Source organism: Phocoena phocoena, chromosome 3, assembly GCF_963924675.1.
Source record: "Phocoena phocoena chromosome 3, mPhoPho1.1, whole genome shotgun sequence".
Taxonomy (NCBI): Eukaryota; Metazoa; Chordata; class Mammalia; order Artiodactyla; family Phocoenidae; genus Phocoena; species Phocoena phocoena.
In genome coordinates this window covers 10,567,492-10,587,876 of record NC_089221.1, presented here as the reverse complement: position 1 = coordinate 10,587,876, position 20,385 = coordinate 10,567,492, and positions in this window count along the sequence as shown.

Here is a 20,385-nt window from a genome sequence, read left to right as displayed (position 1 = left end):
ACTGAAAAACGGCTCATATCCAGAATAATCAAAACACTGCCAGATAATAAGACAAACAACCAAATGGAAATCAGGGTGAGGACTTCGAACAGACAGTGCACCAAAGATCACTAACTCAAGGAAGTGTCCTATAATGAGTAAGCATAAAGGTCATCAATACACTATGTAAGAGTTATCATTGCACATCCCCCAGAATGATTAAAGGTAAAAGCCATTCACTATGCCTAGAGCTGGCAAGGCTGCAGAAGGATGAAATTCCCCACCACTGCTTGTGAAAAGGTACACTGGCACAACAACTTTGAATGACTGTGGCAGTCAGGGGGGCCTAAAGTTGAACGGAAACACATGTCGTGACTCAGCAATTTCACTCTTTAGTGTATTTTCAGCAGAAATGTATTCATGGGTGTTCAAGACAGTTCAGAGCTGAAACACTCTTCATAGCCGAGCATTGAAAACAACTCAACTGTTAATCAGAGATGCAATGGATTTCCTACTAGTGAGCATTTGAAGAAGAAACAGTAGCTAAATAAAACAATTTAAATAATGTCAAAATCTTGTGTGAAATGCCACACACAGAAATTTTCCAATTTTATGATCCAATTTATTTCAAGCCATCAACAGGTAAAACTCTATCTTAAGAAACAATGATAGTTATCTTCTTTTGAAAGAGCGAAGGGTGAATGACGTGGGAGACACAAGAGGCCCCTCTGAGGGCTGAAATGTTCAATGTAATAGCCAGCACTTGGTTAATCACTTTGTGGTAATTCATTGAGCTGTTCAGTAAGGACTTTTCTCTTTATGTTTGTTAGATTTTCAAATAAAGTTTAAAAGGTAAGGAAAAATGTCCTCACTGTTGGTTTCAGAATAGATTGTCTGTACCTCACATGTTAAAATATCTCATGACGTTCATCTACCCATTTCCTCTAGTAGAAAAATAAAGTGTGCAAGGTTTTGTAAGAAGTTTATATATATATGTATATATATATATGTGTGTGTGTGTATATATATATGTATATATATACACACACACACACACATATATATATATATATATAAATGTAAAGAGAGAGGCAGAAGTTAGCAGTAGTAAAGGGAAAAGAAGAGAAGAGACAGAGACTGAGAGACAGAGAGAGAAACAATCATTTGGTATTTGTCATCCCAGGAAAAAAGCGAATAAGATAATACCTCTGATAAAAAAATAACCAAGTGTATTATATTTACCTCCAGTAAGAAAAATAAATATGGCTGTTGAGTATCACCTTTATAAGCAAAATATTTTAAACCTTGCTTCCCAAACTAACCTTTTTTAAGGCAACTTTGAGGTACAAACTAGACTTTTTGAAGGTTGATTCTTTTCATCATAAATGTAAAATTTTTGAGATTTAGACTTGTTTTGAAATACTTAGTAATAGGAGGAAGGAGAGGAGGAGGGGTCAGACAGACACACTGGAGGGTATAAAAAATGTATTTTAATATCTGACAAGATGTGAAATGATAAATAAATGTGTCCTGCTGGTGAAAAACTTTCTAAGACTACATATGCCACCTCTACCTAGCAGATATGTCTATATATAGATCTACCCGTCTCCCTACCTGTCCTCCTACATATGTATCTTATGTATCTATCATTTGTTTAACAGAATTTCCTAATAAAGTTTCACTATTTTGCCAGATTTCATATTTTGGATATATTTTTTTAATTGTTATTTCCTCTTCTGACAAATAATCTAATAGGGGAAAAGAAGACTGATTATAATAATAACAGTAATTGGACATTCACTGAGCCAGATGCAAGGCTAGACACATGGCTTAGATTGACTGAGCTAATTCTCACAATGACTCTATGAATTAGATACAATTATTATGCTAATTTTGCATACAAGTGTCACAAAATGAAAATTAGACCCATGATTCCCATCCTGCAGGCTGTATCCAGAGTCTGAGATACCAGATGAAAGCTATTAGAGTATCCCCAAAGGGGAAATCCCTCACCTCTCAACGCCCCCTCTTCCCACTTCCATACATGTAGCTGTGTTTGTTTCTAGCCACCTCTGCCCTCTCAGAGGATGTGGTAAGGACACTTTCAAGGTTTATCAACATGTATGAGTGTGTATAAGTGTCTGTGGGTGCATAAAAATTCATGCCTTATTTCTACAAGGAACACGTCTTCTTCAATTTTTTGCATTTTAATTTCTCCCTTTTGAACATTTATTTCACCAAGATCTATGTTTTGTAGTGGAATCTCATAATCCTTCTTCTTTACATTTCTCTGCAGTCACACAGAGAAAGGATGCTGTTACAAACTGATAAATTTCAAGAACACTTGTTGAAGCAGATTTGTTGAGGGGCAGCCTCAGTGAGAGAGGCTCACATTCTCACCAGCCACCCACTCTTGCCCTCCTTTTGAGAGTGTCAGCCAAAACTGCAGAGTGTCAATTCAGAACCCTAAGAAAGAGCCACCTTGTCTTCATGGCCCTCCCTAAAGGCATTCTGCCCACCTCTACTTCTGTGACAGGTGCCCAACCATTGGGAAGTAAAGGAAAGCCCGGACTTATCAGAGCTGATTTCTCTGAGGCCAGCATTCCCACAGCCCAGGGCAAACCCATCAGATGACTGTCCCCTCCTGGACAGGTGCTCCATTCTACTATATGCTTCTTTATCCTCGTTTCTTCCCACATGCTGGAGTGCTTTCTTCCAGAATCATCTCTTCCTTGATAATCTGCCAACTCACTTCTGTCATCATGGGATATGGAAATATTTGTTCCACTCTGTACCTGAACTGAAATGGGACTCTTCCCTGAAGACACTGCTCCCCAGAGTCTTTGAAGTTGAAATCTGCTTGCTTTCACTACGCACTGGGTCCATCTCATTCTCAGCCACTTTCTTATAATACCAACAGTACTGTCCACACTGCTGCTGTAGGCTGTCCAGCCTTCTCTCCTTGTCATCCCTCTTACAAACCTAATGAATGCCCCTTCATTCACCACAACCTAGGCACTGTGCTCAGATGCATCCTCTCAAGCCAGGCAAACCCTTTTGCTTTGAATTTCACCTGACATCAGGGTTACCATATGTGCTTTATTTTCTTTGTACAACCGGCATTTCCATTCCAGTATTTTCAGACTTGCTAATTTTTCAACTATAAATACCATCTTTTGTAAATAGCCTGTTGCATGGGCTGTTTGCTGGGTTGTTTGAACCACTGAGATTATCTCCACTTCATCCTTATCATTAGATTGATTTCTCTGATTGCATCTCTGTCATCGTATTTCATGTTTTCTAGTTCTCCTTTCTATCTTACCTTTACCTCTTTTTTTCTTTTCATGATTTGAACAATTTTTTTGTTTCACATTTTTCCAGTACAGTCTGGATTTAAACAGTATTTATATCTTATCTCTGAATAAGAAAAGAACCTTAGCATATTTTCACTTTTCCACCCACCACGATTCCCATTTTAAGATCTCCTAGGATTCTGTATTTAGGTTTTTTTAATTATGGCAACAATTATTAAGACTCCGTGCAACAATTATTAAGACATATACTTAAGTTTTACTGCTATAGTTAGTATTACTATTTCTTTTAGCCTAGAATTTCCTTAAAGCTATTTATTTCTAAATAATTATTTTGGACATATCCTCTAGTTGGTAAAAATTTCTGAGCCTTTGAGCACCAAAAAAAGTTTTCATTTGTCTTTTACCACAAATTCTAGTATGACTGGACAGAGAAATCAAGTTTCAAGTTAATTTTCCCCCAGTATATTTAAGATATTGTTTGCCATCCCACATTCAATGTATATATTGAAAAGTTCATTATTCATCCAATTCATATTTGCTTACAGATAACCCAAGTCTCTTCATTGTGTTTCTAATCCTTTTATACTAAGTTCTTCTCATTCTTAATTTGTTATAGTAATATTTTAAGTTTTAACATATGTTTTTCCTTATTTTATAAAACTATTCTTTGTGGGAAATAAATCATGTCCAGTGTCTCTAAACACATTTATTTTAAAAGTCTAAATGCTTAGGGATTGCTGCTGTGCAGTCCTGTGTTAATGAATTATTCTGTTGGTTAAGGTTGATGGCTCATTCATGTTACCACTTTCTTCAAGTAATTGGTAAGGTTTGATTTTTCTACTTTTTTTAAAATTTGATAATCTGTGTTCATTTGTCTTTGAGTACAGATGTGATTGATTACAAAATCTTGTTTCTTGTCATTAAGCAGGCTAACTGGGGAAGGCCATGCTGCCTATTGGGGTGAGTTGGCATTTTTATTCCTGCTTCTTGGGGTTCCCTATATCCTCAAGACATTACTCTCTACCTGGGACAACCCTCTCCTCTCCAGCGACTGCTAGCTGCTTTATATCTTATGCAGATATACCTGCTAACCTCTGCTTCTTCCAGCAGTCCTGTGGGGTGGGCAAGGAGAAACCAGCTGCTTCTCCAAATTCTCTGTCTGCTAAGTGACCCTGATGTTTATCCCCTGGCTTCCCATTCTGGTTCATCTACTTCCACTTCCACAGCTTCCCTTTCTGTGTTTGATATTACTAAGGGCTTGATCAGCGAAGCAGAACCACTATGAATGACATGATATAGGGTATTGATTGTGCTGATTAATCTTTACACAGTCCTTTGTGGGAGCTCACAAAGTCTTTGGAAGGCATCTAGCTACAATGATGAGCCTGGGGACAGCGTCATGAGCTCAGAAAACAAGCTGGATATGCGGCAGAGAACCACAGAAACAAATTCAAACCCATGAGGACAAACTAAACCCTCAAGAACAAAGGGAAGCTTGTGTCTATCTCTCACTGTCTCCAAACTTGACCGGGAAAGGGCCTGAAGAAAAATCTGATGACCTTCCCACGGGTACCTGGCCCAGGCTGGGGAGAACCTGAAGGAAGAGCACCTGGTAGATGTCATGAGCCAGGAGATCAGAGAGGATGTGTGTGAGTGACAGCGCCTCTGTCTCCCACGGTGATCTTCAGGCTTAAGGACTGCTGCACCGGGTTGGCCTTTGGCTCTTCCACACAGTTCTCTAATCCAGCACATCTCATAAAGAGAACTCTGGGAAACAGAGCTAAGTTGACACAGTTTAACACCACCAGCCAAGCTATTATCTCAGCACCTATGCACATCTCTTTTAACCATCCTTAATTTTCAAGTAAATAGAATTGTGCTTTCACCTGCAATGTTTCTGCTTTTTCTCATACACTGAGAACTTTCCCAACTGCTCCCAAAAGAGGATACACAGTTACATTATCCATCTTTGGGTGAGGTTCACTCCTCTTTTAGCTGAGCTGCACCTCTCTTAACATGCTTTAATGTTAAATACTAAATACTAAATATAAGCCTAAATACTAAAATATAAGATATCTACCACTCACACTTCTATGTGAGATGACAGGTAAATGGGAAAAGGGGGAAAACTGGTTAATAGTATAGTACTCCGTAAATAGTAATACATAGTAATATATCAATACCAAAATAAGGAAGAAATCCTCATTTCCACCGTTGGTCATAGGGTCATAGCTTTTACAACCTCATCCTCTCATTATCCATGCCTTATTTTCTTACCCACTTGCAAGCATCTTGGTGCAATTCTTTGTCTGACCCAAATCCTCTTGCTTTCTGAAGGTTCTGAGCTATTAGCACTCCAGTTCTGGCTCCTTTATGTTTCTGTAGTTTCCCATTAATTGTCATCCAGCACATGGGAATACGAAGAGATATCCCAGAAGATATCTTATATTCCAGACGTATGCCTCCTTCCTTTCATTGTGGAGTGGCAACCCAACTTTTCTTGGATAAGATAGTATCGATTTCTGCAGCCAAGATAGTAACCCCTTCACGGATGTGAGGAGCCGATGTTGCCAAATGTTGGTTTCATCTTCCACGTTTTATTAAAATAAACTTTTTATCTTAGAATACTTTTACATCGGTGGAAAAGCTGTATAGATCATTTAGAGAGCTTCTGTATGCCATTCTCTCTCTTCTGTATTAGCAGCTTGTGTTAGTATGGATCATTTGTCACAACTAAGGAACCAATATTGATGTTATTATAAACAAAGTTTATGCAAATGCCCTTAGATTTTCCCTCACATCCTTTTTCTGTTCTAGGACCCCATCCAAGATACTACATTGCATTAACTTTCATGTCTCCCAAGCCCTCTCTTGGCTGTGACGATTTCTCAGACTCTGTTCTAATGACCTTGAGGACTCATTTACTGGTATTGAGGAGTACTGGGCAGGTATTTTGCAGACTGTTCCTCAACATGTACTTGTCTGATGCTTTTATCATGATTAGACTGAGGTTTTATGTTTTTGTGAGGAAGACCATTTTGGAAGAATGAATTTCCATTTTAATGGAAACAGTGCTATGCTGTGTCCCCTACTAGCACTGTTCTCCCTTGGGAGTGAGACCTCTAGATGCCAGAGGCTGGCCTTTGAATATACTATTCTGAGAAGTTTGTAGTTGAGTGCACTAACATATTTTCAATGTTGCCCTAAGGAATCGACTCTTGTAAATTTGTGATGAAAATTTAAGCATAAAAATGTTCCTTCCCTACAAAGTCTGTATAATTTGATCAGCCAAACCAATCACCAAAAATCTAATCTGAAATGAATTTTGTGCTCAGCTTATATCTTAAAGAGAAATCTAATGAGAATAATACTATGACCTATTTTAAAAGAAATGTGAATGAGACCATTTTTTCAAGATTTGGGTCTGTCTGAAAATTTCTTTAATCATTAAATTTGGTTGGAAGATGATAATTATTTTGGTCTTGATTCCTAATTTCATTTAACAAAGGGAGAAAACTAGAACTACTCAAAGGTAAATTCTTTAAATAAACACGCTATTTTGGTTGAATTGTGTCACCCTACAAAGATATGTTGAAGTGGAAAGCCCCAGTACCTCAAGCTGTGAAATTATTTGGGAACAGGGTCTTTACATAGGTAATCAAGTTACAAAGAGGCCATTAGTGTGGGCCCTAATCCAATATGGTGTCCTTATAAAAAGGAGAGTTGGGGCAAAGAGACAAAGAGGCACAGAGAGAAAATGATATGAAAACACATAGGGAGAAGATGACCATGTGCCTGGAGTGATGTATCTCCAAGCCAAGGAATGCCAACGAATGGTAGCAAACACCAAATGTTGGAAGAGGCAAGGAAGGCTTCTCTCTTAGAACCTTCAGAGAAATCATAGCCCTACTGACACCTTGATTTTAGACTTCTAGGCTCCAGAACTATGAGAAAATAAATGTCTATCATTTTAAGCCACCAACTGTGTGGTACTTTGTTACATACACATACTTAAACAGAAAATAAAAACAAACTATATATATATTCCTAACATTTTGATATTTATATATATGTGTATAGTTTCCAACATAGATCTTCTTGTTAATCATGTTTTTAAAGACCACTGAGATATAAATAGTAATTCACAATTCAAAACAAACCCAAAGCAGCCCTTTGTCAGGCAATTACACAAATCTGTTGGAGAGATTAAAATTAAAACTTCCCATTTGGTTTTAAATATCTTTGCATTAATATGATCAGTACCTTAAATATCCATAATAGGTGTGAAAAAACTAAAACTACAATATGAAAATCTTTTAAAGTATAGATGATACAACTTATATAAAAATAATAATATTTGAGGCAGATAAACTGTAATACATTCTCCAGATAGGCATAACTAGAATATTCCACAAATATATTTGTTTCAATTGTGTGAAGCTTTGTATAAAGTACTACTGAATCAACTGAAAATGAAAAAATATATATTCTACAAATTTTAGAATTTTGCAATAACGGTCTGGAAAGTAGAGCTTCCAAGAACCACGTTCTATTTTCTTGCCCAAGAAATATGTAAAATTCCAAATGCAGCTGGAATGAATAAAAGTAAATCAGCATATCACAGATTACTAAAGGATTTTATACAATATTCCTCATGATGCTTTTTTTATTTGTTAATTAAAGCAACAAGATTTCACACCTTTTCTATCAATTACTCTGTTAGGAGTTAGGAATGCAATGTGAAAACAAAGCAACAAATACAAAAATTTAAAAACCACTCTACTATTGCTTAAGCGAGCTTCTACCTTGACAATTTTGTTGTGTAATCAAGAATAATTTGTCAAACCCTTGAAATACACACTAGCTTACCTGGAAGAGTGTGTCAGTCTGGGATCTTAAACCTGGCATTTAATGATTTTATTTTCTCTCATGAGGGAAAAATGTCTTAGTTATGGGTAAAACAAACAAAGCAACCACACATAATGAGTTCATTGTCCATCAAAATAATTAATACTCACTAAATGACTAATTTAGAGATTCCATTTCAAGACTAAACACTGTCAATCAGTAATTAAAGTTAACATTATGGGCTTAGTATGAAATACACTTCATCAGCTGATTAATCTTCAATGTTCACTACTGAGTTGCTATTTTTTGACCTTCAGATGAGGAAATTGAAGTAGTAGGGATTAAGTAAATTTCCCAAACTTATATGTTATGTAAATGAAGATCTAGAATTTGTTTCCAGACCTCCTCGGAATCACCTCCCATGAGCTTAACATATTAGTAAAATAATGCCATATTCACCAGGTGCAAAGAACTTTGTTTTTATTACACATGGTCAGATTTGTGAACAAAAATGATGTTTCAGAGTTGTACTTATTTGTGTTGTTTCACTTTTCTTATCATTTATTGTTGCCTAGATTTACTATGCAATTATTCTGGTTTAGTTTCATGATACTGTTTCATTTTAGATAATATTTTTCCATTATCTATTTGTGAAATATACTCATTTCAATTTTTCCCTGATATTTTCCATTGTTTACATTTCTTTCTGGATTAACTTTGTTGTGCTTGCTGTCTATGTTGCATAGTGTTAGTTTTCTGTATACAAGCAAATACAAGGGGAAAGTTTTGTATTTGAAGACAACATTGAGGATATTATTTCTCCTCTGCTTGTTTTGTAATTATATTTTCCAGATCACCTGTGTCCCACCATTCTGAGCAGGTTCTAAATTGGCAGCTTGGTGGCTACAAATTCCGGAGGGCTGATGGAAATGTGTCCACAAGATAGTGAGTACCTGGTCTGGTTCCCAGCTGGGGGCAATTTCTGCCCTTTCTGCAGCTCCACTTTTTCAAGATGGGGATTCCACTGCAGTCCCTTGCTTCTATCAATGGTCCTAGTAGAGTTTTATGGTCCTTCCCTCCTTCCCTGTGCTTAGAGCTACTTTGCTTAATGAAGAACATTATCTTGCTTTTGATACATTTAGACAGAAGTTTATATATATACATATATATGTGTATATATAACATATACCATGTTATATATAATGTATAGTATATGTAACAAGATCCTTATGATCTTCCGTATGACTGAGTAAATCAATCTATTCTATCAGCGAGAGTATAAAGCAACAAAAATGTCCACCAGCATTTCAGCACCTGAAAACACTATGATTTATATTTATATTCAGCTACTTCTTTCCAGCTTTCTAAAAATTGTTCCACAGTAATTTTCCAAATGTAGAACAGTGAAAAAATTATATATATGTATTTGATTTCTCAAAATCATTATGAGGCAAAAAAAAAAGAAATTACCCAGACACCAAACTAGATATGCAGGATCACACCTACTGAAATCAGAACAAATCTCTGCTTTTGGCTGGTCATACAACAGTGTCTTCCAAGAAAAATTGCAAGACTTTTTTTTATAGTTATCCCTGGGTAGAAAGCAATTTTTCTAAGAATAATGATTGTTTGCAAATTTGATAGATGTTTATTACAAAAATTTCAAGGAAGGGACTAACCAACAAAGAAAACCATATATGTATAAACACACATATATATGCATTAAATTCAACCACATGAATAAACCTTAGTTACTATGTGATGGAGACATTTACATACATCTTTCTATGGATGAAAATATATATAAGGGTATGAATGGATGAATGTCTAGATAGACATAGAGATACAGGGGAAGGTAGGACAGAATATATGTACACATTTAACATATAGGAACATATGAATAAATGTAAATGGTATTATATAATGTTTTTGAATAAAGATCTTAAACTTATGGTTACTTAAATATAACATATAGATATTAAAGTTAAAGGGAATTTTTAAGTTCATATAAATGCTTCTTCAACAAAAGACAAGACACATGGTGTTGCATCAATTAAAGATACTTGTTTCCACGTTCTAAGCTCTTGGAAATCAGAATGGCTCTTATAGTTGAGGAAGTCAGTGATATGTCACAGTTTATTTGTATCCTTTATTTTTCTTCATTAGGGCTACATAAAATAGTGGTGCACCTTATAATTAATGGTTTTCTAATGTTAATGAAATCTAATATCAGCTACCAGGAGACTCCTTTGGAGCTAAGAAAAAAAGGTTAATAAAAAAATCACGAGGTAGGAATCTTTTCTGACTTTAAGCACTATTTGGTGATCATTCCCCTGCTGTGATAAACGGAGAAATGTTTGCATTTCTACTTCCTTTGACCTTTCCTAACTGCAAAGCTTTATATTATTATTTTCCTGTCATTGTAATATTTACATTTTATTACATAAAAATAGTTCTTACAATTATTTAACCTTAATTCTCTATATTAAAATACGTAATGTCTCCCATCAGTCATCTTATTATTATATTTCTAGCCTCAATATTCACTATCAAGTATCCTCTAAAACCTTGTAAAATTGAGAGGGTATATCTTTGGACTTTTATTTGAAGAATAATTGGGATGAATATAAAATTCTTTGGACATACTTTCCTCAGAAATTTGTAGATGCTTCCTACTCTTTTAGTATTAAAAGCTATATTGGAAAAAATCTGAGGCCATATTAATAGCTTCCTCAATATTTGGATTCCTTATAATCTAAGCAGCATCTGGCTTTTTGTTGGGAGGTTTGTTTCAGAATTTTCTATCTTCCTTTCCCTGACACACCCACCGGCGCCTCGTGATGTGACTTTTGAGCTTCAGATTCCAGTCTGTCTTTACTTCAGGAAAGTTTCCGTCCATAATAGGTTTGAATATTTACTTGATGGCATTTTTTTTAATGCTCTGGAATTTAATATCACCATTGGTTTGTGCATGATGCTCTCCACAATTGTTTCACAGCCTTGTTCTTCCTCGGTAAGTGGAATTTGATTTCCTTTGTTGTCATATCTCTGAGTCTCTCATCTGTCCTGATGATGTTATTATGTTGTTTCTAAAGTGCTTTTATTCTGTGAAGGTTTTACTACTCCTTTTCCTTTTAAGTTGGTGCCCAATTTTTATCTCCCAATTTCTATCTCCTATAATAATATTTGTAAAACTTTACATCTGAATCAGATCTCTTGTTTGTTTTAGGAATAAATATGTTGTTTGTCATTTCACTAAAATTATGGAGTAACATTTCTCTTGAGTCCTATGCATGTCTTAGTAAAATCCCCCTATTGGGAATATTTTCATCTGCCCTTTGTTTACGCTGCTTTTTCTCACTTTTCATTTTCTTTGGTTTGGGTTTTATTCAGAGCAGCTATGAATAAGTATTATGACATTTCTGATCCACATTCAACTTTGATTGCACAAAGAACAACCTAGGCATGGCCCTGGGAATTGAAATGGAGCATTCGAGCAATTCGTTTTGTTTTCTGCTTTGCTAGCCTGAAAATCCCTTATCAAAACTATTTCCTTTAGCTCAGATCCCTTACATTTAGTTCAGAATATTAAATTGGAATATATATTTATTATTATGTTCAATGTTCACAACTCTAAATAAACAAACTTAACGACTGTAACCCTAGTTAAAATGCAAATACTATGAATCACACTAATATTTATTATTATTTTGAGTATGAATCAACACCAGTTGAAAAGACTACTCCCAAGTCAGGATAAAGATGGGCATTACTTCAAAGATGTTGCAATACTCCTCTAAAACAGGTGCCACTTCTTTTTACAACTCATTTTGCTATGTGGTTTCATACTGTGATTTGAGATACTAATGCAAAAAATGTAGAAAGAATAAAATCAGTTATTCAGTCATTTTCTGGTGGTCTTATTTTACCAAATTAATATTCTTAGGGGAACTACAGTGTTAAAAAGATATGTTATGCTATTAAAAACAAAACTATTGAACATAATTTTTCTGCTTTGTAGTTTCTATTCTAATTTTAAGTTAGAAATAAATATAACATCCCAAAATATTGTTTGACTTGCTAATCACTCTTTAAGAGCAAATTAGAACATACCCTCCAAATTCACACCTTATGACAACCTTAATTGATGCAATCCACTATCTTACCCCTTGAAAAATGAAGTAAAAAATGTAATTATCTAAAAGTTAAAAATGAAAAATTTATCCAATAAGTTATTTACACAGCATTTATACAGACACAAAAAAACTGATTAGCATATCTGCTAAAATTTATAACTATTTATAAGGAAACATTAAACAGTTTAAGGAAAACAGCTTGTGTGAAAACAAATATCAACTTACACTCTGACACATTAATTGCTCTTTGGAGAGAAGAGTGGGATCTTAAATATAATTTTTTATTTTAGGTCAGGTCCTCCAGGGATAAATGACTTGCTTTGTCTGATGTTACCAGGTAACAGTGACTTAATGGTTTTCCAATATCTCATTCTAAAGATCTCCAGGAGTTATATCTCCAGGTCAATGAGTCAATACAGTTTCCTTTTCAATTCTAAACCATTAAGAAGTAATTTAGATGTCTAGTATATTTATTGCCAATTATTGCAAAACAGTCTGTGTTGACTGTAAGAAATTCAGGTAGATGTTGGCGCTGTGTGATTGCTGCCAGACAGTAAGAAAGATTGAAACCTGAAATCATTAGCTCATCAATTGGAAGGATTAGGGAAAGTATACGGACAGGTGGACCCAGAAAAGGAAGAAAGATATGAACAAATTCCTGCTCTACAAGTGATTTTTAGTATTATGATAATTTATTAACTACAGAGAAACACAAAAGTCTCCCTGAGATGGAGGTGGAAGGACATTCATAGGAGACATCTGGCCATTTGTGCAGCAGTGCTTGCTGAATTGACCATTTGGGTAATTGTCTTATATTCCAAAGTGACCTAAACACATTGCCCCTCTCTCAAAGGCCAAGAGTATGGCCTTTATGCACAGCCTTGTATATACTTAAGCTGAATAAATAGATTTAAATTATATCATCTGACCTGGACCTTATATAATTTCCAAAAAAAAAAAGTCTCTTATTTATTAGGTTCCCTCTATCCTATTCTCAAAGCCCATAATTAAAAACTTTGACCTTGAGAATCCTCAATAAATATTTATTAAATAAAAAAAAGAAAAAAAAGACTTTAGTCAAATGCCATAACCCAAATCATACAGGGAAATATTTTTGAATCCCATGAAGGGTTTATAATAGGAATTCATCATCAAATCACATTATTAAGCACCCAGGTGTGCAAAGCAGTGTGTTGGGTGCTGAGCAGAGCATAATGAAATCAGTATGAAATCAGTTCAATGCTGTCTTAAAGAGAAAAAAATATTATAATTTTAAGTAACATTTGGATAAATAAAATTCTTACAGTCCACCAAGGATATTCCTTAAAAAAGTAACATATGTGCTGTTGGGAACATAAAGGCTTGCAACTTACAACTAGATGCTTTAAAATATATACCTTTCTAGATGTATACCCAAGGAGAACTTGATTTTATGATTTTATAACAGAGAGCTCAAGTTGAACATAGAGTCAATCTCAGATTGTCTGTGGCAACTACTGCTTTTATTTTCTTTTTTAAAGCTCAATCAGAATTGGTGACAAAAGCTCTTATTTAATTTTATTTGCACATGCTTTCTGCCGCCCAACTGGTATCACTCATTCCACTGAGAAGTGGGGTCTATATGCTCTCCCTTTGAATCTGAGTGTTCTTATAGCTACAGCGTCATCACAACCCCATCTAAGGATGGGTCTAAAGGTTGATAAAGCTTCTGCCTGGCTTTCCTGGTATGTGAACACTTGGAACTAAATCACTAGGCTGTGAAGAAGCTCAAGCAACCTAGAAGATGCTCATGTAGAGAGGCCCACGTGGAAAGGAACTGCATCCTTCAAGCTCCAGCCATGATTGGCCTGGTCTTCCCAGTTCAACACTGAGTTGCCAGCCATCTAGGAAGTGGCTCTTCCATCCCCAGCAGAGCTACCCCAGCCAACGTGGTACAGAGTAGAAATAAGCCAGTGCTACTGACTTATTTGGTTACTTACTGGCCAAACTGAAGATTCATAAGCAAAATTAATAAAATTTTTGTTTAAGGAAAAGCTACTGTAGTAAACAATCTATCCCTGCTATTGTTGTTTTACTAGATAGCAATAGTTATCTGGTCTACCAAGTTTATAGAGATAACATGTGGATGCCTGTGTGGTGCATGCCTCTTTGAGAGTGTGTGAGTGTGTGTGTGTATGTATGTGTCTGTGTACATACACACACACATATAGGTGCATATATATATATATATATATACACATACATACATGCATGTAGCTTTTCTTTTGTTGAAGATTATGGGAGTTGTTGTTCATTGTCACACGGAAAACAAATAACAGTCCATACAGGGCATAAAAAAGGGGGAGACAGATAAATAATTAGAATGTGGAAAAGCTTTTCTTTTCTTTCTTTTTGTAATTTTTTTCTTTATTGTGGTAAAAGTCACATAATATAAAACATACTATTTTAACCATATTTAACTGTACAGTTCAGTGGCATTAATTACATTTACATGGTTGTGAAGATTTCACCATCATCAATCTCCTGAATTTTTCACCTTCCTAAACTGAATCTCTGTCCCCATTAAACACTAACTCCCCATTCCCCTTCCCCACCTCCCCATCCCCTGGAAAAGCTTTTCTGAATGTCTGTTAACAATTTCAAATCCCCAAATTTTTCATTCCCCTTTTAACTCAGAGTTCATGGCTGTCTTTGAAATGTTTTATATTCCAAGAATATTATGCAGAGATTGCCAGAAGGATTTGCAGGAAAAGGTTGCTCCTTGCCCCCAGATCCTGATAATCAAGTAAATAATAGGAATAAAAAATGATTTCTCGACTCAAGAAGTAATAGAGATAGGGGGAAGATGGTGGAAGAGTAAGACGCGGAGATCACCTTCCTCCCCACAGATACACCAGAAATACATCTACATGTGGAACAACTACAAAACACTTACTGAACACTGGCAGAAGACCTCAGACCTCCCCAAAGGCAAGAAACTCCCCACGTACCTGAATTGGGCAAAAGAAAACCGAATAAACAGAGACAAAAGAAAAGGAACGGGACCTGCACCAGTGGGAGGGAGCTGTGAAGGAGGAAAGGTTTCTACACACTAGAAGCCCCTTCGCGGGTGGAGACTCTGGGTGGTGGAGGAGGGGAGCTTCAGCGCTGCAGAGGACAGCACAGCAACAGGGGTGGGGAGGACAAAGCAGAGAGATTCCTGCACAGAGGATCGGTGCCGACCAGCACTCACCAGCCCGAGAGGCTTCCCTGCTCACCCGCCGGGGTGGGCAGGGGCTGGGAGCTGAGGCTCAGGCTTCGGTCGGAGTGCAGGGAGAGGACTGGGGTTGGCAGCGTGAACACAGCCTGCAGGGGGTTAGTGCACCACAGCTAGCCAGGAGGGAGTCCGGGAAAGAGTTAGCAGAAGGAAAGAAATCATAAAGATCAGATCAGAAATAAATGAAAAAGAAATGAAGGAAATGATAGCAAAAATCAATAAAAGTAAAAGCTGGTTCTTTGAGGAAATAAACAAAATTGATAAACCATTAGCCAGACTCATCAAGAAAAAAAGGAAGAAGACTCAACTTGCCAGAATTAGAAATGAAAAAGGAAAAGTAACAACTGACACTACAGAAATACAAAAGATCATGAAAGATTACTACAAGCAACTCTATGCCAATAAAATGGACACCTAGAAGAAATGGACATATTCTTAAAAATGTACAACCTGCCAAGACTGAATCAGCAAGAAATAGGAAATATGAACAGACCAATCACAAGCACTGAAATTGAAACTGTGATTAAAATTCTTCCAACAAACAAAAGCCCAGGACAAGATGGCTTCACAGGCGAATTCTATCAAACATTTAGAGAAGAGCTAACACCTCTCCTTCTCAAACTCTTCCAAAATATAGCAGAGGGAGGAACACTCCGAAACTCATTCTACGAGGCCACCATCACCCTGATACCAAAACCAGAAAAGGATGTCACAAAGAAAGAAAACTACAGGTCAATATCACTGCTGAACATAGATGCAAAAATCCTCAACAAAATACTAGCAAACAGAATCCAACAGCACATTAAAAGGATCATACACCATGATCAAGTGTGGTTTATTCCAGGAATGCAAGGATTTTTCAATATATGCAAATCAATCAACGTGATACACCATATTAACAAATTGAAGGAGAAAAACCATATGATTATCTCTATAGATGCAGAGAAAGCATTTGACAAAATTCAAAACCCATTTATGATAAAAACCCTTCAGAAAGGAGGCATAGAGGGAACTTTCCTCAACATAATAAAGGCCATATATGACAAACCCACAGCCAACATCATCCTCAATGGTGAAAAACTGAAAGCATTTCCACTAAGATCAGGAACAAGACAAGGTTGCCCACTCTCACCATTACTCAACATAGTTTTGGAAGTGTTAGCTACAGCAATCTGAGAAGAAAAGGAAATAAAAGGAATCCAAATCAGAAACGAAGAAGTAAAGCTGTTGGAAGTTGCATAACATTTCTAATCTTCACAAGCCACCAAACTAAAATTGTATACAATTTTATTCCTGCTCCCATGATACTTACAGAATTGACCTCTTCCTTTCTCCCTAGAATTGACTTCTCATTTCTCATATGGCTTCCAGTAACTAAATGTTATTTTTTTCCATTGTCTAGCATCTGTTTTTACTTTCATTTCATTATTTCACTGTGATGAGGAGATACTTCTGATGATTGTCTGCAGACTTTGCTACAATGAGCTTTTCTACACAACATACACCAAATAGTGCAGACTGAGGGATGTGATGGTCTTTCACTGGGTCAATTTTGAGTGACACTGAGGTTCTACCCCCTGTCTCTCTATAAAGTAACACTGAGTGGCTGTAAGAGTAATGTTAAGGGCATGTTGGTTACTTAAACAACACTCCTGCTCCGTATTCTTCAGAGACATGCTCTTTTCAAGAGTATATACACCAATATGTATAAAATGGATAACTAATAAGAACCTGCTGTATAAAAAAATAAATAAGATAAAATTCAAAAAAAAAGAGTAAATCTCTGGGTGTTAACACAAGATGAGTCTCTACAGATAGATATTGAAGAATAACTCCCATATCAAGACCTACCCCTAAGACAGTCAGTTCCTCTAATCACAATTATACGTGAGACCCAAGCATATTCCTGTCTAATGGATTGTTTTCATGAAGTCCCAAACAACTGCAAGTCAAATACATTCAACTTAAAGCAGGTTTATCGTGACCAATCTGATATATGCCCACGACAGTTTATATGGCACATTGATTTCCATCTCTCTCTCCCACTACAATTCAAGCATTTTGAGTTTAGGTATCTTTTCTTACTATTCTTTGTATTGTAATGATTGAACATAAAACCAGACACATTGCCATAAGTAAAAATTGCCTTTGAATTTTTACTTAAATTACAAATTTAAGTAAATTACAAATTTAAATTAAATTACAAACCAAATGAGGCAAAGTGATTCTTACATCTAAACTTATTTATATTAAATATTCTAAAGGTAGAATAAATAATAAAAGGGTTTATTTAATAGGTCAGTTGCATTAATCAATTATATTTATTGACATTCAGGTTGTAAAGAAGTAAATTATTCAAACTCTTGAAAAATGATTGTTGGAGTTATTGGAGAATAACTCACAACCTTTAGGCTAGATAAAAGATCTTGAATATAGATTTGTTTCTTTCATTTTAATCAAACTGCTAGTCTAACCTATTAATAAGGTAGCAACCCTTTTTTTTGGACTTTACTGTATTTAAAATATTTTTGCTATTATGAATGCCCCAGTGATGATTTGTTTGTAAATGATCAGTTTTAGTGCCTGCTGCCCAAATTTACAGTATCTGAAAAGAAAACGAGTACACATACTTATTGATAAGTTTTTTCCAGTAATATCATTCAAAGCATTGGCTTAGCTAAACTTTCTTGCTGTGGTGCAACTAGTGTTTTGCCAAGACAAAAAAGAAAAGCAAGATTTTGCTGAAAGTCTGCCCTCAGGTGGCAAATATTCAGAATGAGTGCTTCCCTTTCTCACAAGTTCAATTTGAAGTAGTTGTGTTCTTTAGATTTACCCAGAGCATTTTACAATGTTCCAATCGAATCTGAATGACAAGATGCATCCATTTGGAACCATTGTAGATGAGTGGTACGAGTACTTACAAGAATGGTGGTTGGACTTGCTTTGCTCCCTCTAACTTCCTCAAAAAGAGCAAAGCAAGCTTGAGCAAGTGTTCTAACACCTTTTCTTTTTCCTAAAGAGATCAAAGAGAAGCAGATCAAAGGCCAAAGTCAATGCAAGTCCTCATCCATACAGGGGTTGCCTATTTACATACAGAGTCTCTTCTGATACTTGGGGCAACTCATTAGAATGTGAACACACAAGGGCAAGGCATTCAGATTTGCATTGATTAAAAGAACTTCAGGAGCAGGGCAAGGAAGGTTCATTAGCATAGTGGAGAAGAGCAATTAGACTCAACTAACACCTTAAGGACTGCTCACCCTTTGAAATTACTTAATTCTTTTATCCCTAGTTATCAGTGAAGTTATTATTCCCTGCACAATGAAAGTGAATAGGTTAACATTGTGAAATTCTTTATGGACACATAAAGCATGCAATTTATTGAGTATACAGTATATGTTTGATTATCATTATTCCATTATTGTCTCTAATTATTAAAGTTTTGCCCATTCATGACTGGGCCTAAGCAATGTAGGTTAAATTAAATTAGGGATAGAATATAATTGACTATTTCAGGAGGTATAGGAACCATAGCAGGAGATACTTGCATGTGATATTGGGGAAGATAATCTTTGGGATGTTTTAGGGAATTTAAGGTGAATCTATCACCTTTGAGAAGAGGTTTTCCCTAAGGTCACAAGAAGGGGAAATATTGTTTACTATTTTGGTCAGAAAATAGGTGTCTTTTCCCAAAACATGACTGCAAGAGGAATTGTCATTAAGAATAACAAGAGTCATTTCCCAGTTAATGAAATGTATTATTTTTAACTAAATAGAAAAAAATATATATGAGTACTTTCAAACTATGGAGTACCATACCAAAGTAAGGCATAAACTATATTTACATACTTTAGTGGAGAGGCATAGACACAGAAGCTGGAAGTACACTAAAAATCTGACACAAGAGCAGAATAAGCTGTGAACCACAGAGGAGACACTGGCAGGGATTTCCAAGACCATACAGGGCGAGGTCATGAGGTCCTTTTAACAAAATGCAGAAGTGTTGGGCAGGTTTAGAAGAGGACTGTGAGCTGACAGAAGAGGTTTTACTGGACGACACAATGAAATCTCAACTGATAGGCAGGGAAGCAGATTTGAAACAGAAGAAACTTATCAAGGAAAAGAAGATTCTGGTCAATGTGAAGTCGCCAGAAGTAAGAGAGTGAGGATGTGGGAAACCTGCTGGAACAACAGGGTCAGTGCTGCCAGGAAGTGGACAATGTGTTTCTAATTTGGAAAAGCTGAATTATACACGGTTCTCCAGTAGAATGAAGCTTACTATCTGGGTGAGAAAAGAATTGTATCCTTCATTCAACCACAAGTGAATTCATTCATATTTATTGAGCATCTAACTGGGTCTTGCAGTGCTGAGTTAGAACAGAACCAAACAAAAACCTGACTCTCCCAGTGCTTGCATTCCAGTGTGGGGAGACAACGATGACTAAATGGGCAAATCCATACATAATGTGCAATGTGGTTACAAATGCTAGTATGAGACATAAAGTGAAATAAGTAAGTGGTAGGTTGATATTTTAGAGAGAATTGTCAGGGAAGCTGGTCCTGCTAAAGCGAATTTGGACAGACATTTGAATGAAATGAATTAACTTCTAAGGAAAGACTGGACCCAGGGAAGTCTACTGATGACTCATAAACTGACGATATGAAGGTAACCATGTCTTGGTTGGACAGTGGTAACCAAGACAGTGGCTAAATGATTCCAAAACAAAATTCTAGAAAATAACAACTGGGATGTGCTCTAGTTTTTGTTTCACTACTTATTTGATTCTTATTTAATCCATGAGTTTACATACAAATAAACGTAACCTTACACTCTAATTTTCCATCTGGATAC